We start from the raw sequence: 10,581 nt of genomic DNA on the forward strand, positions 1-10,581 counted from the left end.
GCGGCCATTAACTCCTCTACTCGGCGAGTTGGGGCATCCAACTCATCGAGTTGCTCTGACATCATGAATGCACATTGATGAAATATTATACCTGGGAGTCGGGATGTTACATCACTTCCTTATTTCGATTGGTTGATAAGACTTTCAACACAACACCAAATGATTCTCGACCTCTGGCAGTGGTAGAATTTCTCAAACTCATTTTTGTAGAGTTTTAACAAAATACAAAGAAGTATATAAGGGTGTGTGTTGAAAATTAACAAGTGACATCTATTAATATGTGTTAACTGGGTCAAAAAATTCAAGGAAAGCCCTACTAGATTTTTTTTCTTTTATTTCAATGGATATTTATACAAAAAATCATAAATTCCCAATCCAGTTTGGTCAAGAGTTGGATTTGACTAAAACCAGTTTTCGAATCAGAGCACATCAGGATCGGGGATCCGATTTTTCTACTCATCCCTTGTCTTTTTTCAAAATTTTCGAACGACCGGAATATATAATTCTCTCAATTGTAGCTTTGATCAATTGTAGAGTTTTCGAATGAGCACATCCTGGCATGTCATTGATCAAAGCTACAACTTGTGTAAATTTTTTGCTAAAAATGTGTTCCGGTCGTTCTCCATTTACCTCTCTCTATGAACTCCTTCCATACTTCAAGTTCATTGGCCTCACAAGCAGGCATATCAATTTCCATTTTTATTATGATTTTAGATTAGATAATGGATTTTGTTCTCGATTTGGAGTTTTTCACGATTTCCTGATTTCATATTTCGGGTTTTGTTCTGATTTTGATTCTGATTTTTGCATCTGGGAATTTGTTTTGTTCTGATTTGATTTTGATTTTTGCATCCACGAATTCGTTTTCTTTCATATTTGTTGCACACACTTCGTTTTTTGCATCTATGTTTATTTGATTTTGATAGTATTCACTTTTTTTCTGTGTCTTTTGACCTCTAAAGGAGAAAATAAGAATCAGGCTTCATTTTATAATATGAATCGTTGAATGATTTGATTATTATTTTGCAAATTAAGTAAAGAATTTAGTATTCGATTTGTGTTCTCGTTCAAGAACCCATATGAGCGATTGGTTTATGATTTCCGATTTCTGGAACTACTGATTGGAGACAGATGTTGCAGTTGTGTTTCTTCTGACCTGGAAAGGATTTTTAGGTGGGTTTTTATTTCTAGTTTCCGGTTACGATTGTCGATTTTAGGGAAATGCTAGACGAGGTCATTACTACAGGCGGGGGTGAGATTAGGTGGTGTGGGATATAGAGAGATGAACACAATGGATTCCATGAACTCCATTTTGTGAACCTGTCATGTTGATCTACATGTCATGTCAATCTACATCTGATTACGTTCTCTTTACATGATTGTTCTTTGTTTTATTGCCTGCAACATTAATCTCAAGATTTTGTTGGTGGTGGTGAACGTTGATGGTAGTGGTGGGAGGTGGGTTAGAGGAAGATGAATAGTGGTGGTTGTGATTCCAAAAGAATAAGGACAAACAGATGTGGATTAACAACATGATTCCCAAAAGAATAAAAAATAAAACTAATAATTAATCACATCAGAATATTTGATTTTTTAACTTTTAAAATATTAAAAAAAAAGCCAATTAAGCTAAGTAAGCGATGAAACCGGAAGTAATGTGCAAGCTTCCCCTATTTAACACGTAAAATGACACTTTAAGGACCTATTACACAAAAAAAATTAATAAAAAAAACTTTAAAGACCAAGTTGCAAAAGTTTATTGTGCTATAGTGTCATTTTTCCTACTTTAAAGGTAAATAATAATGACGTCCCAACCTCAAAATTTGGAGTTTGATGTGTCCATTGATAACCCTTCGTATTAAGAACACAATGAAAAAAAAATCAGTTTAAAAGGATTTGGTATGAAAGAGTTATAAAGGTTCAAAGTTATGAAAAAAATGAAAGTTTAGCAATAGATTTTCTTAGATGACATCATTTTTAAAGCCAAAATATACCAATGCGATGTCGTTTTGGCCAAAAGAAAATTGCCAACAATATTTTGTGAGGAGGTAACATGCGGAAATTGTGGCTATTTGGAGAATTTTTTTTGATACTTAACTATTTTTTGAAAAAAAAAAACCCTTAGAGATTAGGTACGTATTATGGGAAAGTTCTGCGATCGACCTTCCACGTCTGTCTTGGACTTGACGTAAGTCGCTCACACGGTACAATTTGTCATTTTTTTGGACTCGTTTATTATACAAGTTATGCAGATCTACCTTAACGTACATATAACCCTAATCTGGATCCACCTTAACATACATATAATCAATAACGTGAGGTGTGGGGTTGATGGCAAGGTCAATCCTAAGTCATGGCGAACCTTTGCAAGTCATGACGTTTTTTAAGACGTAACAATTTTATATACATTAAAAAAGAGAAATCATAAAATTATAGAATTATATCAAATATATCATGTTTTTAGAATTGGTGTATTATCATTTAATATAAAAATGTTAACAAAAACTCAGTTGTTTTACGCCCAATAAAAAAACAAAAACAAAAAATAAAACAACCAGCGTCTTGAAAAAACATGCGTCGAAACGCCATAAGGCACGACTTGACACGTTATTTAGACGTCACGCTTAACAAACGCGTCTTGGACGTTTCCGTAACGACTATACTACAACCATGCATATAACCCTTCCTTAAAATCACGAAGATACCACTTTTATTCTTCTAAATCAGCATCTGATTTTTCATAATTGTCTTTGAAAGATAAAATAGTAAACCTCATACAGACATGCCAAACCTTGACCCGATTGTACCAGATAAAGAGCCACTTCATAACTTCAGGATTCGTACAAAATCCATGTATGGCTGGCATAGTGTTGAAGCTTTCATTGAATTGTTGTGACGTAGATTACACACTACTGATTTTCAAATGCGTCAATTCCAAAATATTTTCTGTGTAAATACTGGTATCAAGGCTTATGCTTGCTGTTCTTTGCCCACCAAAGCGGTAGGATTCTATTTTGAAATGCATGAAGAAGAATTGGGTGTTGTTTAAAGTTTAAACCCAATAGTTTTACATTCCCATCTATAATTAGCTCATGCACAAAAACAAAGGATTCGGTATTGGGTCAAAAATGTCATTGAGTTGACAGAACTTTACACGTATAGAATACTTTAATCGATATGTATTCAGGTTGTGGATTAAATAATGTTGCATCGAACGTCTTCGATCAAATGTCTGTGAGAGACTTGGTGTCACTGAGGAAATAAGTTTCAGTTTTAAATGTCTGTGAGAGACTTGGTGTCATTGAGGAAATAAGTTTTAGTTTTAAATATGATATATATATTTTCTTATTTGAAGCCCTTTTTGGGCTGAGTTAGAACTGTAGCTGCTTTTTGACTGTACTACAATATAAATATGAGTAACATTGAAGCTCCATTGTTGACACTCTGACAGTCTATTTCTTAGTATTATTATTAATGTATTACTTTTACAAAATTCTAGACATCATCGTATGACAGATTGGTTGGGTCATTTTCGTAAATTTGTATCCTCTGAGATGGAGTCTGAGCAGTTGTAGGGGTTGTTACCTTTTTGCAGGCTAACTAAAGTGGTCTGATTGATGATAAAGTAAAAAAATGTAGACTTGTGACTAGCTAATTTGATTCACATCATATGGAACTTAATTAACTTATCTATCTATGTTTCTTTTAAAATTTGTTTTGTAGCTCATAACTCAATATATGCAACGACATAACAATTAATAGCAATCAAACTAGGCCAAGTTTTTAGAATCACGTGCTTGGATATTATAATTTGTATCATAGCAATGCTTCTTAAACAAAGAGGAATAGTCAAGCAATTCATGTCAATACACCTTATCATAATCCATAATAGACCAACGATTAAAGTTGTATGAAAAACAAATTCATATGTTTTAATCGAATATTGATATAATTTCATTTGTGCGTTTCTATTACTTACTCATATTAGGTCATTTATCTTGAAATTTTACTTGTGTTATACATGTAAGTTTATATACTTATATTCCATCAAATTTGTATAACTTCTTTTTCATATTATTTCTACTCATGTTATATGATTTTATATTCCATCAAATTTGTATAACTTCTTTTTCATATTATTTCTACTCATGTTATATGATTTTACGTTTATTATTTAAGCTAAATTTGATGGACTAACTAATAATTTATTTTGAAAGTAAAACAATATAAATGGCATGTATGCAATGAGATAGTGTCATATATGACATGGATTATAATTATGTTTGTGTTGTGTCTTTTCTTTGTGATATGATTATGAACATTTACTATAGCAGTTTCAATAATAATCATACCTCATGATTCCATTATTTTCACCAGTGGAGTATCGTACTATCCTTAAATATGGCATCATGATTCCACTATTTTCAGTTGATGAAATATACATAGTGTGTTGCAACGCATGCTTCGACTCTTTTGCAGAGCATGCAATACACTATATAGAGCTCTGGGGATTTAAGTACCAAAACAATATGGTTAGGGACATTCTTTTTGACGTATTTAGGCGTGCCGATTTTTTTTGCCAAAAAGACACATGTGAACTTTTTAACTTACCTGTTGAAAGCAAGGTCAACATATAAATTGACTGACGTTTTGATTTTATTGACTAGGGTTTCGAGATGGAGAGGTGGAGGCCGAAGAAGATGACATAGAATGAGAGTTATGGTGTTTATATATGGGGAAAACCCTAAAAATCTCGGGTTTGAGCTGCAACGGCATGGCTATCTTCATGCCACTTCCTTGGCGTATTCCAAAACACGCACTTCATTTATCTCACTCCACGTCGTGGGCATCCATGTGTCACGTCGGGGCATAGGGTTTTCTCTAGAAACCCTATTTTTGATTTTTAAAGTCTTTAGCCAACCTTTTTCGGAAAATAGTTGTTAGAAACAAAATTTACCACAAAAAAGTTCATTTTTTTCTCATTTTAGCAACAAAGACGTGATAAATTAGAATTTCACGAGATGGGAAATTCTACAGTTATTTTTTATAAATATTATTATTATTATTATTTTATTTTTTTCATTTTCACAAGTCATGTAACACCCGTTCCAGGTATGAAATGTGTACATGTCATTTTGGATGGCCACAACATGATGGAGCCTCACCATGACGTGGCAATAGCTTATGGGCCACGGGGATTTAATGAACCACCACGAGGTGGCAATAGGTGCCATGACGTGGTGACTGTAGTTGGAGAAAACCCTAAAGTTTAAGGGTTGAGCCTTATTTAAACATCATTAACCTCTTGTAGCATCCCTCCCATCAGCTTTCATCCCTCATAATCGTCCTTTGCAAACCCTAGACATCTTGTGTGATTTTTTAGCCTAAAGTGTGTCTTTTTGGTTATTATGAAGAAAAAAGGTGGTGGTAGATCATCTTGGGAGTCCAAAGCAAGGTAGATCCAGAAGTTTATCTTCCTCAAAGATCTATGGGAGGTATAAAGCCTTCATCTTAATGAGTAACTTGATAGATATCTAGATTTAGTCCACCTTTCTCTATGCATTATTGTTTTGGATGGTTTGATCTCATAAAGCTTGTAACTTTATGAATCTCCAGGCCTTTAGGAGTATCTGGTGCTTTGGATCTAGACTAGGATTAATTTTTGAGACCTTGCATGGATCTTGGCCTTTTTTGCCCTATTTTGACCTAATAAGAGTTCAAGACATGCATTGGACATGCTTGTCTGAAAAGCACACAGTTTTATAATACGAATGGTGTTAGAAACTCTTCTAAAGTTGTTGGACAAGTGAACTTATAGATTAAGTGCTTATTGCTTAGGCCATGTGGTGTTTTGGACCATAAAGTTGAGATATATGCACTTTGGAGGGTTCTAACGGATAAAGTTGGAAACTTTATCCATCTAGACCCTAAAATGAACCAGGTCTAAGTTGGAGAATCTTTGGAGTTTAAGAAAATAACTTAATTCGTTAAGATGTTGAATTCCCAGTGGCCATGACGTGGCAAAGGTCAGCATGACGTAGCGGTTAGGCTGATCACGACTATTTTGTCGTATCGACACCACAACGTTGTCAAGGTGTAACATCCGGATTTCCAGGTATCATAATTTAAGTATATATTTTTGAGTTAAGAAGAGGGACTCGACGACTTGACGCCTAAACTCATCGAGTAGGATCGCGACTGATGACTCGGATTAATGAATGGACTCGACGAGCCGGAGAGTCGACTCGACGAGTCCGCGCTGTAGACAGAAACCCTAAATCTTTGGGCATGTGCCCTATTTAAGGGTCCTTATGGCCTTCATTGGCGGCCACACACACCCTTGAGAGACTCAAACGAACCAGAGAGCACAGAAAGAGAAGAATAGAGTTAATTACACCATTTTAGTGCATTCTTGCAAGGAAGGAAAGGAGATTCAAGCTAGGCTGATTGGAGGGGGCTCAGATCTGCTATCATTTCTTCAAGGGTTGTTGTTTGAGGTATGATTTCAGGCCTATTCTCGTATGTATAGTAGATTCCATGAATCTAGGGTTTCTTTACCCCCTTTTAGTAGAGATTATGGAGCATGTGGAGTCTTTTGAGGCATAGACAATAGATCTGGACCTTGAGAGGTCCAGAGAGTCCCAATCTTCCAGATTTATGCAGTCCCATGAGAGTTTTGGGTTTAGGTTACCATTTTGAGGGTTATTTCATCAAATAAAGCTAGAGGTGTGGTGCATGGACCTAAAGATCGAACCTTTACGTGACTTTTAGGTGCTAGAAGGTCAGATCTATAAGTTAGAGAAACAGATCTGACCTCAGAAGGTCAAATGAGTATTGCCATGGAGGAAACTCGTTGAGTCCATGAGAGGACTCGACGAGTCGGATCGGGTTGCCCCGTGATTCGTGATCAGTGGTAACTCGTCGAGTGAAAGGTTAACTCGACGAGTCGAGTGAGGCCTTAGGAGGATTCAGAGGACACACATGGACTCGCCGAGTCACCCGAGTGCACTCGAGTCTGGTCAAAGTTGGACTGTTGACTGGAGTTGACATCTGTTGACCTTAGGGGTATGGTCAAACTGATTCATGAGAGGCCATGGAAGGGTAGAATGGTCTTCTACACATTCTTTAGAGATGAGAACATGAGGAGAATATTGATTAGAGACATTATCATTTTGATAGGCGGAGGCTAGGTCGGGGATATCGAGCACGGGAGTTTGCTAGACATCGTACGAGGTGAGTGTTCTCACTATACATTAACTAGAGTGGTATCCATGTGCAGACCGGAGGGTCTTATGTGTTATGTGTTTACTTGAGATTATGTGTATTGTGATTTATGTATGCTATGTGATATTTAGACCGGACCGGAGGGCCCAACGATTTAGACCGGACCAGAGGGTCCAACGAGCTAGACCGGACCGGAGGGTCCAACGAGCTACGGGACTGAGGGTCCCACTGAGACACATTGACCAGGGGGTCTTATCGAGTTATAGCCTCGAGTGGCTTATGTGCTGTATGTGGTATTTTGGGGAACTCACTAAGAATTTATGCTTACCGTGTTATGTGATATGTGTTTCAGGTACTAGCGAGGATCGCGGGAAGGCGCCGTCATGATTTGTACACACTGGCAGAGGATTTTGCTTTTGAGATTCTGGGATATGTTTTATTGTGATGACATTTGATACACATGAGATTTTGAGAATATTATATGAGTTTTATTGTGTTTGAAAAATGAAAAATTGTTTTAAAATTTACGTTGTCACAAGTTGGTATCAGAGCCTTGGTTTGAGGGATTCGGATGCACCTTCGGGCGTATCTGAACTCAAACTGAGGATTTGAGAAAAATTTTCATAAAAGAAACAATTTTTCTAAAAAGAGCAAAAGATTTTGAGAAAAGCAGAACGGAGCCGGGTGTACGATCAGCCAGCGCCCGAACGGTGATTTCCCAAAATACCCTTACATTATGTGTTATGAGATATTATGTGATATGCTATGCATGCTAGAGTAGGCTAGGTATTCATATTTAGGACTAGAGTGGGCCTGATTTGTGATGCCTTAGCCTAGGAGTTACTGCTACTGTGAATTTCTTTGAGTATGAGTAGGTAGCAGAGAGGAGCTTATGAGAGGTCCACTGGGTGGTAGCCTGCGCTCGGCTAGATATAGGGTACTTGTGAACTAGAATCCTACGAGGAGGACTTGGGGTGATTACTGATGTGGTGTGGAAGGTAGTATAAGGGCCCGTACTACTGGAAGCACTGGATCAGTGAGCAGCCCAAGTAAGAATCCTTAGGATACTAAGGAGCAAGTAGGGTTGAGTGATTGAGTGCGAGAATGCTCGAGCGAGTCTCTGATTTCTTTTGTGTTGTGTTTCAGAGACATCATGGTGGGTGCGCGCCACACTCCAGAGAGCAGCGGTGTTAGCGATGATGAGATTCGCATGATGATTCATGATGAGGTGGCTGTAGCCATTCGAGCTGAGATACCAGATATGTTTGGGTCTATCAAGACCATGCTGATTGAGACATTTGACGAGCGGTACGCTGCTCTTACCAATGCTGCTGTTGCTGCGGCCACCGCAGCCGTTGCCGCTGCTAGGCCACAAGGGGTGACTCGTTGCTGTACCGGGAGTTCAGCAACACGGAGCCACCAGAGTTTGATGGGACTCAGGATCCGATAGCCGCGATGAGATGGATCTCTGACATTGAGGGATGCTTCTACACATGTTCTAGTCCGGAGCATCTGAGAGTACAGTTCGCGCTGAACCAGCTTCGCTTGGGAGCGAAGGACTAGTAGAAGTGTGTGACGGCAGACTTCACTACTGCCGAGATTACAGCGGTGACCTGGGAGAGGTTCACCACCATGTTCCGAGATGAGTATGTTCCCCCGGTGGAGAGGGAACGGTTGGCGCAGGAGTTCTTGTCCCTCAACTAGGGGACGGAGTCCGTGACTGTGATTACACGGATGTTTCATGAGAGGGCGTTGTTTTGCCCTGAGCACGTGTCTACCGAGCAGGCACGTATGAGCCGATATCTGAGCATTCTGAGGAGAGACATTCGTGAATTCGTGGCGAACTCGACATACCAGACATTTGCCAAGATCCAGGCAAATGCCCGGAAGAGGGAGATTGAGCTAGAGATTCAGGCCAGAGAGGAGGCCGAGTCTCAGAGGAGGGATAGGCGGTCGGTACAGTCTCAACCGGAAGCCAAGTGGGCAAAGCCCGCCGACTCGAGATCCGGAGGTCAGAAGGGCCGCACTTGTGGGAAGTGCGGCAAGAGCCATGAGGGAGGCATGCATGGCAGGGGTGTGCTACAAGTGTGGCAAGGAGGGGCATTTCGCAACGGATTGCCCCAAGGGGTTTGCAGTTTGCTTTCACTGCAACCAGACTGGCCATCGGAAGGCCGAGTGCCCACAACTACTTCAGGGATCAGCATAGGGATCTGCACCTGCTGCCAAAGCTACCGAGGCCCGGCCAACGAAGGCCGAGGTACCGAAGGCTCGCAGGAGAGCCTTTCAGTTGACAGCAGAGGAGTTCCGCGCAGCGCCCGATGTCGTGGCTGGTATGTATCCTTTTATTTACTTATACTGAGTTTGAGATTTTTTGCTTATATGGTGGTATGCATAGGTACTTTTCTTGTGAATTCTGTACCTGCTTTGGTGTTGTTTGACTCGGGTGCGAGTCGATCTTTCGTGTCATTAGCGTTTAGTCAGCACATCAGTATCCGACGAGAGGCGTTGAGTCGACCTCTGCGAGTTTCTATAGCCGATGAGCGAGCGGTTTATGCTACTGATTTGATTCGAGGATGTGTACTCGAGATTTTCGGTGTTGAGTTCCCGATAGATCTGGTACCGATTGCGATGGGGGATGTCTGTGTCATCGTGGGCATGGACTGGTTGAGCCGATTCAGAGCTGTTATCGACTGCGAGCCTCAGTTGGTGGCCATACGAGACCCTAGTGGGAGAGTACTTATGGTGTATGGCAAGGGTACCCGATCTGGGACAGCATTTTGTTCGGCTGCCAGAGCAAGACAGAGTCTACATCAGGGCTGTAGAGGATTTGTAGCCTATGTGATGGATACACGAGTTGCTGCAGAGAGGCCGAGTTCTGTCGATGAGGTTCCGATAGTGTGTGAGTTCCCGAATTGTTTCCCCGAGGAGTTGCCGGGTGTGCCTCCGGAGAGGCAGGTGGAGTTCCATATTGATTTGGTTCCGGGAGCGGCGCCCATTGCCAAGGCACCCTATCGCCTTGTGCCACCAGAGATGCAGAAGTTATCCTCGCAGCTTCAGGAGCTGCTGGGGAAGGCATTCATCCGACCGAGTAGCTCGCCGTGGGGAGCGCCGATCCTTTTTGTCAAGAAAAAGGATGGTTCGCACCGGATGTGCATTGATTACCGGGAGTTGAACAAGTTGACGGTCAAGAACCGTTATCCACTACCGAGGATCGATGATCTGTTCGATCAGTTGCAGGGAGCGTCTTGGTTTTCCAAGATAGACTTGAGGTCTGGATATCACCAGATGAGGGTGCGTGATGAGGATATCCAGAAGACGGCGTTCAGGACTCGTTATGGGCATTACGAGTTCGTGGTG

The sequence above is a fragment of the Lactuca virosa genome, chromosome 4 (genome assembly GCF_052849685.1).
Source record: "Lactuca virosa cultivar CGN04683 chromosome 4, Lactuca_virosa_CGN04683_v6, whole genome shotgun sequence".
Classification (NCBI taxonomy): domain Eukaryota; kingdom Viridiplantae; phylum Streptophyta; class Magnoliopsida; order Asterales; family Asteraceae; genus Lactuca; species Lactuca virosa.